Source organism: Macaca mulatta, chromosome 9 (genome assembly GCF_049350105.2).
Source record: "Macaca mulatta isolate MMU2019108-1 chromosome 9, T2T-MMU8v2.0, whole genome shotgun sequence".
Taxonomy (NCBI): Eukaryota; Metazoa; Chordata; class Mammalia; order Primates; family Cercopithecidae; genus Macaca; species Macaca mulatta.
This window is the reverse complement of record NC_133414.1, coordinates 71,670,915-71,683,911: the sequence shown is the minus strand read 5'-3', so window position 1 is coordinate 71,683,911 and position 12,997 is coordinate 71,670,915.

Here is a 12,997-nt window from a genome sequence, read left to right as displayed (position 1 = left end):
TTCATAAACTTGGTGGTCAGCATCTTTGGGACAGCCCAGCATCTATATCCCCCTTACTCCACTGTGTGAAGGCCTCCCCTTGCTTCTTGTTCCCCAGGACAGGAATGATAGATATTCACTTTCCCCGTTCCCTCTCTGTGGTGGCCAGTGTGGCTCACTGGATGCTCCTGCTAAGGAAAACGGGAGAATGTTCTTTGGGCAGTGGGGGCAGAGGCAGCACTGGGTCCCTTGGCATGGAACCCAGTGTTCTAACCAGACCAAGGCTTGGGTGGGATCCAGCTGGACTCTGCTGCCAGTAACCCTTGGTTTTTGTTCATTTTCTCATCCTGGGTTTCCAGCCTTCACGAAGATTCTGTGAGCTGCCTGATATGTTTCCAAAAACATGACAAAACAAAGCTTTTCCACTTCATTAACCAGATTTGGTTTCTATTTCTTGTTACCAGGAACTCTGATTAATACACTTTGTGCCAAAAACAATGCAAGTCATTAAAAACAGGGCAATGAGGTCTGACACACCTGTGGGACTGAGAACGCCAAGTGAACACACTTGTTCTCCTGGTTGCTGTCTTAGCCTTAAAGACAGGCAACTCATGAAAAAAGAAAAATAGCCAACAAAATTTGAAACCTCAGATGTAAACAAAGAAGTAAAAATTAAAATAGATAGGGCCAGACACAGTGGCTCAAGTCTGTAATCCCAGCACTTTGGGAGGCTGAGGTGGGTAGATCACTTGAGCCCAAGAATTCAACACCAGCCTGGGCAACATGGCAAAACCCACCTCTGCTAAAAATTCGAAAATTAGCCAGGCATGGTGGCACGTGCCTGTAGTACCAGCTACTCGGGAGGCTGAAGTGGGAGGATGGCTTGAGCCCCAGAGGTGGAGGATGGCAGTGAGTTGAGATTGCATCACTGCACTTCAGCCTGGGTGACAGAGCAAGGCCCTCTCTCAAAGTAAATTAATAAAGAAAATAAAATAGATAACATTTTCTCTTGTCAAATCGATAAATGCCCATACATAGATATATATGCGTGCATATAACAAAGTGATAATAGCTGCTTTTGGAAAGGGAGCAAGTGTCCCACAAGGCGACAGAGAGAGTGCACAGCCTGGGCCAGTCCCAAGGAAGTCTAGCGGAGTGATGGAAACTTACTAATTGAGAGACACTTTAAAGATGGCTTACTGTTGTCTGAGCCGTTTTTCTTTTTTGGAGATGGAGTCTCTCTATGTCGCCCAGGGTGGCGTGCAGTGGCACAATCTCAACTGACTGCAACCTCTGCCTCCTGGGTTCAACTGATTTTCCTGCCTCAGGCTCCGGAGTAGCTGGGATTACAGGCACCCACCACCACACCTGCTAATTTTTGTATTTTTAGTAGAGACAGGGTTTCACCATGTTGGCCAGGCTGGTCTTGAACTCCTGACCTCAAGTGATCCACCAGCCTCAGCCTCCCAGCCTCCCGGATTACAGGAGTGAGCCACCGTGCTCGGTCTCTGAGCCGTTTTTCTGTAGGACAAGAGCAGGGACAGTAATTACTCCCATATGGGTGGTTTTTCTGGGAAGTATGACTTGGCTGTGCCTTTACAAAAAAGCGTGGTAAAATATATGTAAAATAAAATGTACTATCTTCACTGTTTTTAAGTGTATATTTCAGTGAAATTAAGTACATTCACATTGTTATACAAACAATCTCCAGAACTGTTTTCATCTTACGAAACTGAAACTGCGCACCTTTAAACACTAACTCCCCTTTTCCCCCACCTGCTACCCACGGCAACCACCATTCTATTTTGTTTTTACAAATACGACTGCCCTAGGTATGTCATATAAGTGGAATCACACAGTAGGTGTCCTTTTTTGATTGGCTTATTTCACTTAGCATAATGTCTTCAAGGCCCATCCATGATGTAGCATGTGTCAGAATTTCCTTCCTTTTCAGGGCTGAATCATATTCCACTATGTGTATAGGCTACATTTCGTTTCAGTGGACACTTGCGCTGCTTCTGCTTTTTGGCTATTGTGAACAATGTGGCTATGGACATGAGTGTGCAACTATCTATTCATTTGTAGCCTGGGTACCAGCTCGGGTCACCTTCTTTTGAGATTTCAATAAAATTGACTTGAAATATACATACAGCCGCCCACTACCCCAAAGAAAAGAGAATGGAAGCCTTCCTAGAAGTTGTTGCAGTATCTCAAGGTGCTCCCTGCTCCCCATGGAGACCCTGATAACACCATTTCTGGAGTGCCAAGTGCTGCACCAGGACTCTACTGCTTTTGTCCTGACAGCAGCCTCACAAGGTGGGCAAGGCCACTGCTGGCCCATTTGGGCCTCTTTACAAATGAGGAAAAGACGCCTGTTCTCTCTGGGAAAACTCCAGCTTGGAGAGCAGAGCAGGGAGCACACTGGAGGCTCCACTCAGCTCCTTGGCATGGCTCCCTTGCACAAGGTACAGCCTACACTATTATACATGACAGCCCTGAGGCAGGCATGGCTGGCAACCTAGGCTTACTGGTGAGAAAAGCAAAGCACAGAGGTGAGGAGTTTGCATTTTTTTTTTTTTTTTTGAGACAGGGTCTTCTTGCCTGTTGCTCAGGCTGGAGTACGGTGGCACCATCATGAATTGCTGCAGCCTCGGCCTCCCAGACTCAAGACATCCTCCCACCTCAGCCTTCTAAGTAGCTGGGACCATAGGCACGCACCACCACATCCTGTTAATTTTTTTTCTTTTTTTTGAGGCAGAGTCTCACTCTGTTGTTCAGGCTGGAGTGCAGTGGTATGATCTTGGCTCACTGCAGCTTCTGTTTCCCAGGTTCAAGCAATTCTCCTGCCTCAGCCTCCTGAGTGGCTGGGATTACAGGCACGTGCCACCACGCCCAGCTAATTTTTTTTGTATTTTTAGTAGAGACAGGGTTTCACCATATTGGCCAGGCTGGTGTTGAACTCCTGACCTCAAATGATCCATCTGCCTCAGCCTTCCAAAGTGCTGGGATTACAGGTGTGAGCCATCACACCTGGTCTCACACCCTGTTAATTTTTTAAGGAATTTTTTTGTAGAGATGAGGTCTTCTTGGGTTGCCCAGGCTGGTCTCAAACTCCTAGGCTCAAGTTATCCTCCCACCTGGGCCTGCCAAACTGTCAGGATTACAGGCATGAGCTGCTGCTCTAGGCCTAGAGTTTGCAAGTTTGATGCCCAGGGAGCATGAAGCCAGCTTTCAAAAGTAGATCTTATTTATATTCACATGTGGTGAGGCCAAGAGTTCAGGATCTGATTGCTATTGAAAGAATAGTTGTTACTCACAGTTCCCAAGCAGGGAGGGCAGGCCATATCAGGCAGGTCCAGGAGCAGAGGCCCCAAGGTGGTCAGAAGGCGGAGTCAGGGAGGGGGAAATGTAGGCAGGAGCATTCGCTGTGTTTCTGAGGGAAGGAATGGTCGAGGCAGAGTAGGAGGCAGGCCTAGAATTGGCTACTGTGAATAATTTCAGCGGGCTTGTCAGCGGGGTGTAGGGGCTGGGGAATAGTGGCCTGGAGTGTGAGAACCCTGGAAGGGCCCTGTAAAGGGAATAGTTGGGAAATGGACTCTGGATTGGTTGGTTTGTATACAAAAGGCACCCTCACAAGTGAGTCCCTCACCATCTCTAGCCATGGGAGGGGCAGCTTCTCCAGGGTCAGCAAAACCCCAAGATGTCAAAGCATCAGAATAAAGACATGCTTAATACAAAGACAAAGCCCAGGTTCTGAATCCCTTTGCCATCATTTTTTAACCTTTTCTCTGTCAGTGGCTTTCAAACCTTTGCTTTTCTTTTCCTCTGGCAGGGCAACCCTTTCCCTAAGTTAAATCTTAAGGCAGCCCCGTCTGTTAAAAGAACTCTGCTCTGGCAGAGGGGAGTCATGGGAGGGCCCCTACCACCTGGCACCTGTTCATTTTTATTTTTAATTTTTTTTTTTGAGAGACAGGGTCTCACTCTGTTGCCCAGGCTAAAGTGCAGTGGTGTGATCGTGGCTCTCTGCGGCCTTGAACTCCTGGGCTCGAACAATGCTCCTGCCCCAGCCTCTTGAGTAGCTGGGATTACATGTGCACACCACCATGCCTGACTACCCATTCATTTTATTTTATTTATTTATTTGATTCTATTTTATTTTATTTTTATTTTTTGAGGTGGAGTCTTGCTCTGTCACCCAGGCTGGAGTGCAGTGGTGCGATCTCAGCTCACTGCAACCTCTGCCTCCCGGGTTCAAGTGATTCTCCTGCCTCAGCCTCCCGAGTAGCTCGGACTACAGGTGTGCGCCATCACACCTGGCTAATTTTTGTGTATTTTTAGTAGAGACGCAGTTTCAACCATATTGGCTAGACTGATCTTGAGCTCCTGGCCCATGATCTGCCTGCCTCAGCTTCCCAAAGTGTTGGGATTACAGGTGTGAGCCACACTACGCCCAGCCCTTGTTCATTTTAGAATCAGTCTTCAAGGCTGCCCCATGGAGAGTCTTCTGGTCCTCCTTAACAAGAGCAGAAAAGTAAAAGGATAGGCAGGGGCAGGGCACTTGGGGTGGCCACTCAGTGGTTATGTGACCTTGGGTCAGTGCCGTCCCTCTCTCCTTTTTAAACATCTTTATTGAGACATAATTCACATAGTATACAATTCACCCATTTAAATTGTACAATTCACTGGCTTTTACTATATTTGCATAATTGTATCCCTATCACCACAGTCAATTTAGAACATTTTAATCACCCTAAAAAGAAACTCCTTAGCTCAGGGGTCCCCAACCCCTGGGCCACAGACTGGTAAGAGTAATGGTCCACAGCCCAGCCTGTTAGGAACCTGCCACACAGCAGAAGGTGAGCAGTGGGCAAGCAAGTGAAGCTTCATCTGTGTTTACAGCCACTCCCCATTGCTCACATTACCACCTGAGCTCCACCTTCTGTCAGGTCAGCAGCGGCATTCGAATCTCACAGAAGCGTGAATCCTATTGTGAACTGCACATGTGAGGGATCTAGGTTGTGCCCCTTGTGAAAATCTAATGCCTGATGATCTGAGGTGAAGCTGAGGTGGTGATGCTTGCCCTGGGGAGTGGCTGCAAATACAGATGAATGTTAGCAGAGAGGGTTGCCTGCACAGAGACCATCATAAATCAATTGCTTGCAGACTCATATCAAAACCCCATCAGTGAGTGGCAAGGGAAAATTAAGCTGCATCTAGTGGCAGGCTTTATGGTGGCAAGTGAGTCGATATACTTCAGTTGCACAGCTGCCTTGAACGTATGTTTGAGACAACTTCAGGTCTCTGTATGTTCTGATTAAAGTCAAGGCAGAATGTCCTGAGATTGCCAGAAAAGCAATGAAAAGCCTGCTTCTGTTTCCAACATCCTATCCTTGTGAAGCAGGGTTTTCCGCAGTGAACCAAAATGAGATTATGGAGTAGACTGGGCATAAGCAACACACTTAGGGTATCCCTGTTTCCCAAACCCCCTAGATGGGACCGTCTAGTTGCAGGAAAACAAGCTCAGGGCTCCCACTGATTCTACATTATGGTGAGTTGTATAATTATTTCATTAAATATTACAATGTAATAATAATAGAAATAAACTGCACAATAAAATGTTATGCACTTGAATCATCCCGAAACTATCTCCCACCCTCCAGCAGTCTGTGGAAAAACTGTCTTCCATGAAACCAGTCCCTGGTGCCAAAAAGGTTGGAGACCACTGCCTTAGCTGTTCTCTCACCCCCATTTCTCCTCTCCCCCAACCCTAGGCAACCAATAATCTACTCTCTGTTGCTTTTGATTTTCCTATTCTGGACATTCCATATAAATGGAATCATTTACTATGTGATCCTGTGTGGTCTTCTGTGACTGGCTTCTTTCACATAGCATGTTTTCAGGGTTCACCCATGTTGTAGTGTGTATCAGAACTTCATTCCTTTCTATGATTGAATAATATTTCATTGTATGGACATATCACATTTTGTTTATCCATTCATCAGTTGATAGACTTTTGGGGAGATTCCGCTTTTGGGTACCACGGATAATGCTGCTCTGGACATTTCATGCCAGTTTTCATGTGGAGGTGTATTTTCATTTGTCTTGGGTGTCTACTACCCAAGAGAGGAATGGCCGGGTCATGTGATGTCCATATGTTTAATTTTTTGACGAACTGCCAAACTGTGCCTCAAAGTGGCTGCCCCATTTGACATTCCCACCAGCAGCGTAGGAGGGTTCTGATTTCTCCACATCCTTGCAAATACTTGTAATTGTTCATATGTTTTATTCCAGCCATCCCAGTGGCCGTGAGGAGGTGTCTCATTGTGTGTGGGTGGTTTTTTTTTTTTTTTTGGTGGTTGTTGTTGAGACGGAGTTTCACTCTTGTCACCCAGGATGGAGTGCAATGATGCAATCTCGACTCACTGCAACCTCTGCTTCCTGGGTTCAAGTGATTCTCCCGGTTCAGCCTCCTGAATAGCTGGGATTACAGGCATCCACCATCACACCCAGCTAACTTCTATATTTTTAGTAGAGACAGGGTTTCTCCATGTTGGCCAGGCTGGTCTTGAACTCCTGATGTCAGGTGATACACCCGTGTCAGCATCCCAAACTGCTGGGGTTACAGGCGTGCCACCAAGACCAGCCTTTTTTTTTTTTTTTTTTCCTGAGACAGGGTCTCCCTCTGTCACACAAGCTGGTCTCAAACTCCTGGGTTTAAGTGATCTGCCCACTTCAGCCTCCTGAAGTGCTGGAATTACAGGTGTGAGAGCCACTGCACCCAGCTGTGTTTTTTTGTTTTGTTTTGTTTTTTGTTTTGAGATAAAGTCTCACTTTGTCACCCAGGCTGATGTACAGTGATGCGATCTCAGCTCACTGCAACCTCTGTCTCCTGGGCTCAAGCAAGCATGTCCGGCTAATTTTTGTATTTTTAGTAGAGACAGGGTTTCATCATGTTGGCCAGGTTGATCTCGAACTCCTGACCTCAACTGATCCACCCGCTTCAGCCTCCCAAAGTGCTGGGATTACAGGTGTGAGTCACCGCTCCTGGCATCAGCCATGTGCTTTTAAAAAACTTTTTTTTTTTTTTTCTATTCTGTTTTTTGAGACTGGCTCTCTGTTGCCCAGGCTGGAGTGCAGTGGCACAATCTTAGCTCACTGTAACCTCAAACTCCTGGGCTCAAGTGATCCTCCTGCCTCAGCCTCCCAAAGTGCCGGGATAACAGGCAGGAGCCACCTCGTCTGGCTCCACTGCGGTTTTGATGCACACTTTCCTGGTGGCTCACCTTCCCTGCTTCTCTTACACTCTCTGCAAAGGGAGAATCCAGAGGTTTCTCAAGGTCCCTGAGGGTTGTTGTTATGCCCCTTTCCTCCCTGTCACCACACTCCCTACTCCCCACCCCCCACCCACAGCTGTGATTCTCCATGGTGCTGAGGGGAACTCTTCGTGAACTTAGGATGTCAAGCTAGAGAGTCCTTCGTCTTCATCCAGTCCTGACTGCTAAACTATCTGACAGGTAAGGAAACTGAGGCCCAGAGGGATGCGGGTTACCTAAAGGTGCCTGACATGTTAGTGGCAGAGCTGGGTTGAGATCAGAGAATCCAGGCTTGCATAGGGGACGAGGAGCTCTGGGTTTGATTCTCGACTGTCATCATGACTGTGCCCGCCCTCCCTCCCTCCCTGCCCTCCCTCTCTTCCCTGCCCTCCCTCCCTCCCTGCCCTCCCTCTCTTCCCTTTCTTGCCTTTCCTCCCTTTCTTCTTTCGAGACAGGGTCACACTCTGTCGCCCAGGCTGAAGTGCAGTGTTGAGATTATGGTTCACTGCAGCCTTGACCTCCTGGGCTCAAGCAATCTTCCCAGCTCAGCTTCCTGAGTAGCCGGGATTATAGGTGTGCACCACCTCCAGATAATTTTAAAATATTTTTGTAGAGACAGGGTCTCACTCTGTTGCTCAGGCTCATCTTGAACTCTTGGGTTCAAGTGATCCTTCCACCTTGGCCTTCCAAAGTGCTGGGATTACAGGCATGAGCCGCCACTCCTGGCCTTGTGGGCCACTTTCTGAACCTTTCTGAACGGCAGTTTCCTCATCCATATAATGGAGATGATACCTACCCTATGGGGTTGTTTTGAGCATATAAAATATTTAACATAGTAAATAACTTACTTAATTTTGGAATAATTACTATTTACATGCCTACGATAACAGAAAGTCAAATAGTACAAAGGAGTATAAAGTGAAAAAGAAACCTCCTTCCTCCAACCCCGTCCTGGGGGCCACCATTACCACCAGATTCTGTCTTTTCTGTCAGATCTCTTCTATGGACATAATGGAAGTTATTTATCACAAGGGACCCTAGAGTTGGAGATCATTAACTTGCCTGCTTTTCTAGGCTGGTCTTTCCCACTTTGCTCCTTCAACCCCCCTTCTTGTGGCAGCACACAAACCGTGGGGCTCCCTTATTTGTCCAGCTCCCCCTTCCCAAGCCCCCTCCACCTGGTAATGATTTCCTAGAGCGTCTCCCAGGGGTCTCCATGGGGACGTTTCCTGCTCCAATCTCCATGGCAACTCTTCAGGTTGTCATGGTGACACTTAAGCGATTATTCGGAGACCCTTAAATAAATCACCCGTGGTGGTATATGCTAGAAGCATTTGGCTCTGGCTCTTGTGTTTGGGGCCAGGGTTGGGGCCCAGGCCTGAAGGCAGAAAATGTGGGGAGGCGGGAGATGGTGGTCAGAGCCTGATGCCCTTGGTCTGGCCCTGTGAGGGGCCCTCTTTGGGCAAAATTGGAATTGAGCCTTTTGTGAAGTGGTGAGAGGACAAGAGGCAGTTACGCTTGTGCAGTCCTTAAATAGGGAGACCCTGCAGCCAGGAGGACATCTTAACCCTGATCAGGATGGGGGCAACTTGGAGCTATGCAGTAACCAAGCACAGATTCCACTCCAGGCCTGCTGGGCTCCAAGGCCCTCACTCCTCCTTGACGTCAAATTCTAAAAGTGAATTTAAGATGGAATCCACTCCTTCATATATTCATTTGACTGATGTGTTTAAAGTGGCTACTACGTGCCAGGCACTGTGTGCTAAGCACTGGGGATATAGCAGTGAATTAAAAAACAAAACCCCTGTCCTCATGGAGCTTACATTTGACCAGGGAAAGGCAGACAATTAGCAAAACAAAACATCCATGGCTGGGCGCAGTGGCTCACGCCTGTAATTCTAGCACTTTGAGATGCCAAGGCGGGTGGATCACCTGAGGTCAGGAGTTCGAGACCAGCCTGGCCAACATGGTGAAACCCTATTTCTACTAAAAATACAAAAATTAGCCGGGCATGGTCGTGCATGCCTGTAATCTCAGCTACTTGGAAGGCTGAGGCAGGAGAATCATTTGAATCCAGGAGGCAGAGGTTGCAGTGAGCTGAGATCATGCCATTGCACTCCAGCCTGGGCAACAAGAGCAAAACTGTCCCCCCTCTCCCTACCCCCCCAAGAAAGAAAAAAAACCCACCCAGGTTAGAGAGTAGTTTCAGTGTTAGGGAAGGGGCCTAGAGAACATCAGGGTAAGCTGTGGCGCACACTGACACCAGGGCCGGGGTCAGTCCCAGGCACCCTCTCAGGGCTCAGCTTCAGGTCTCAGGACAATTCCTGAAAGGCAAGAGGGTGAGGTATGGAAGGAGCTAGCCAAGACTTGAGACTCCATCAGCAGTGACCAGCTCCCTCTGCATGTTCTGCCTAACCGATGTACAAAGCTTTCTGGCTTCTAGATGCCTCACGGATGCTTGGAAGCAGACATGCATGGCTGAGAGTTTAATCTCCATTATACAGACTGGGAAACAGACACAGAAGGGAGGCAGCCTGCCGCAGGCAATGCTACTAATGGCAGGCAGAAAGGTGGCTAGAACTGGAGTCATGGCTATCCCAGTCCAGGTCCATTTGTGCCAGACCAGTGGATTTATCACGAGGTCTGAAAATTCATACTTCCCTGAGTGCTGTCTTACTGAATAAGTAGCTTATCTTGTACATGAGGAAGATCAAGTTGTCTATGGGGAGAGATTGTGATTTACCTGAAACACCAGCGTTAGGTGATTTTACCATGCTCCCTGACTCGGAGCTTTACTGCAGGCCACTCGGGTCAGGCCCGCTCCTCGGTGGTGGAACAGACTGCAAGGTGCAAGAACATGCTTCTTCTAGCCTCTGACTTCCCCAGCACACTGGCACTCCTCCAGCAAATGAAATTTGCAAGCACAGGCCTACTTAAGGCCTGGGCAACCCAAAAAGCTTCCTGAGAAGATGATGAGACTCGGGTCTGTCTACACAGGGCTCTCTTCACCATTTTTCCCTTCCTTTTTTTCCCCCGAGACAGGGTCTTGCTCTGTCGCTCAGGCTGGAGTACAGTGACGCGGTTTTGGCTCACTGCAGCCTCTGCCTCCTGGGTTCAAGCGATTCTCATGCCTCCTGAGTAGCTGGGACTACAGGCACACGCCACCATGCCTGGCTAATTTTTGTATCTTTAGTAGAGATGGAGTTTCACCATGTTGGCCAGGCTGATCTTGAACTCCAGACCTCAAGTGATCCACCCGTCTTGGCTTCCCAAAGTGCTGGGATGCTGGGATTACAGGTGTGAGCCACTGCACTTGGCCTTTTCTTTTTTAAAAAAATTAGATCTGTATTTTTAGGATGAGTTCATCTGGCTGGTGAGTTGTTCCATACTCCTTGGCAGATTCCAACTTCCATGACTACTATTCTGGTTCTCTTTTCTGAGTGTGGACTATCCACCTTCATACAGGTCTCAGGTTTGGGGCCAGGCTAGCAGGCAACAGAAAATTATTTCTGGTTAATGTAAGCCCTAGGAAGCATTTACTGGAAAGTTCTTGGAGAGTGAGTGGGGGAGCTGAATGGCCAACCCTTGGGCTATGTGGCTACTGAGCACGTGAAACTTGCTATGTGCTAAGCGCAAAATAGACACTGGATTTGGAAAACTTAGTATGAAAATAAGAGTGTAAAATATCTCAGTCATTTTTATATTGATTACACGTTGAAATGACATTTTGGGCATGTTGGGTTAAATAAAATGTATTGTTAAAATTAATTTCTCGTTTCTTCTCCCTAGGCTCAGGTGATCCTCCCACCTCGGCCTCCCAAGTAGCTGGGATTACAAGTGCGTGCCACCATGCCTGGATGATGTTTTGTATTCTTTGTAGAGACAGGGTTTTTACATGTTGCTTAGGATGGTCTCAAATGCCTGGATTCAAGCAGTACTCCTGCCTCACCCTCCCAAAGTGCTGGGATTACAGACGTGAGCTACCATGCCTGGGCAATACTAGATTTAAAATTACATATGGGCCGGGAATGGTGGCTCACACCTGTAATCCCGGCACTTTGGGAGGCTGAGGGGGGTGGATTACGTGAGGTCAGGAGTTCAAGACCAGCCTAGCCAATATGGTGAAACCCTATCTCCACTAAAAATACAAAAAAATTAGCTGGGTGTAGTGGCGTGTGCGTGTACTGCCAGCTACTCGGGAGGCTGAGACAGGAAAATTGCTTGAACCCAGGAGGTAGAGGTTGCAGTGAGCTGAGATTGTGCCACTGCACTCCAGCATGGGCAACAGAGCAAGACTCCATCTCAAAAAAAAAAAAACAAAAACAAATTACATATGACTTACATAATTATTGTCATCTATATTACTATATACTACAGTACTGCTGGACAGTGCCGTGACTAGATTAATTCCACAAGGAAAAGAGCCATAGCAATACTGTTCATCACTCTAAACCCAGGACCTGGTATTGGGGCCAGGATATAGTAGGGGGTCAAAAAAGTGTTATTTGTTGAATGAATGTTTGACAGTCACATTTTCCATCAGCCCTGAAACATTTTAAACAGCCTGTGAAGGGAATGTGATCTAATTTAAATGTCAGTTTATATATTAAAAAACAAAAAAACAAAAAACCCCACCATAACTCAAGCATGAAATTTGCAAGAAGGGGAAACTAAAAGGGAGAATGAAGGGATCAGGGTCTCAGTCCCTTTTTTCTGAGGGATTAGGGGGATATTCTGACCTTTGTCAAGCCAAAAAAGGAAAAAAGAAAGGTCCTGCCCATCAGAGGCAGAGACACGATCATTCTCCACTTCCTGTGGCCCTCCCCCTCTTTCTTTGCTAACAGAGGAATCTATTTTTAGCTAGGCACATGGCCACCCAGAGTCCAAACATTTTCCAGCCTCTCTGGAGCTGGGTTTGGCTATGTAAGTTCTGGCTCATGGGATGTAAACAGAAGTGTCAAGTAACTTTTGGGAACTTTCCTTAAAGGGAAGTGCTATGTCTCTTTCCCCTTCTCCTGGCTGGAATGCCTGGAACCTCAGCAGCCACACTGAACCATGAGGAATGGTGGAGGGGTGGTGTAGTGGAAGGCTGGGAGGGGCCTGGGTCCCTCCCCGACAACTTGGTGAACTGTTCTATCAGCCTTGGAATGCCTACTGTGGACTTTTTATGTCAGAAAAGAAAATCCTATGTATTTAAGGCTTGTCGACTTGCATTTTTTGGTCACCTTGTCCTAACTGGTGACTAGTGCCTACCAGCTTTACGTCGCTATCACTGGAAGGGACCACTCAACTACCTTCAGAACACTCAAGTACTTTCCGGGACAGGGTTTGCTCCAAGGTGACTGGATTTCTTTACCATCAGCTGTTGATTTATTTTTTTGAGACAGGGTCTCACTCTGTTGCCCAGGCTGGAATGCAGTGGTGTGATCTTGATTCACTGCATCCTCAACCTTCTGGGCTCAAGTGTTCCTCCCACGTCAGCCTCCTGAGTAGCTGGGACCACAGATGTGTGCCATGACGCCCAGCTAATTTTTTTTATTTTTTGTAGAGATGGGGTTTTGCCATGTTGCCCAGGTATTGATTTAAAAAAAAAAAAAAATTGGCAAGACCTTCAGAAGGCACAAAATTAGAAAGGTACAACAGAACAGAGTGAAGCCTGGGCAACATGGTGAAATCCCATCACTGCAAAAAAAAAAAAAAAAGAA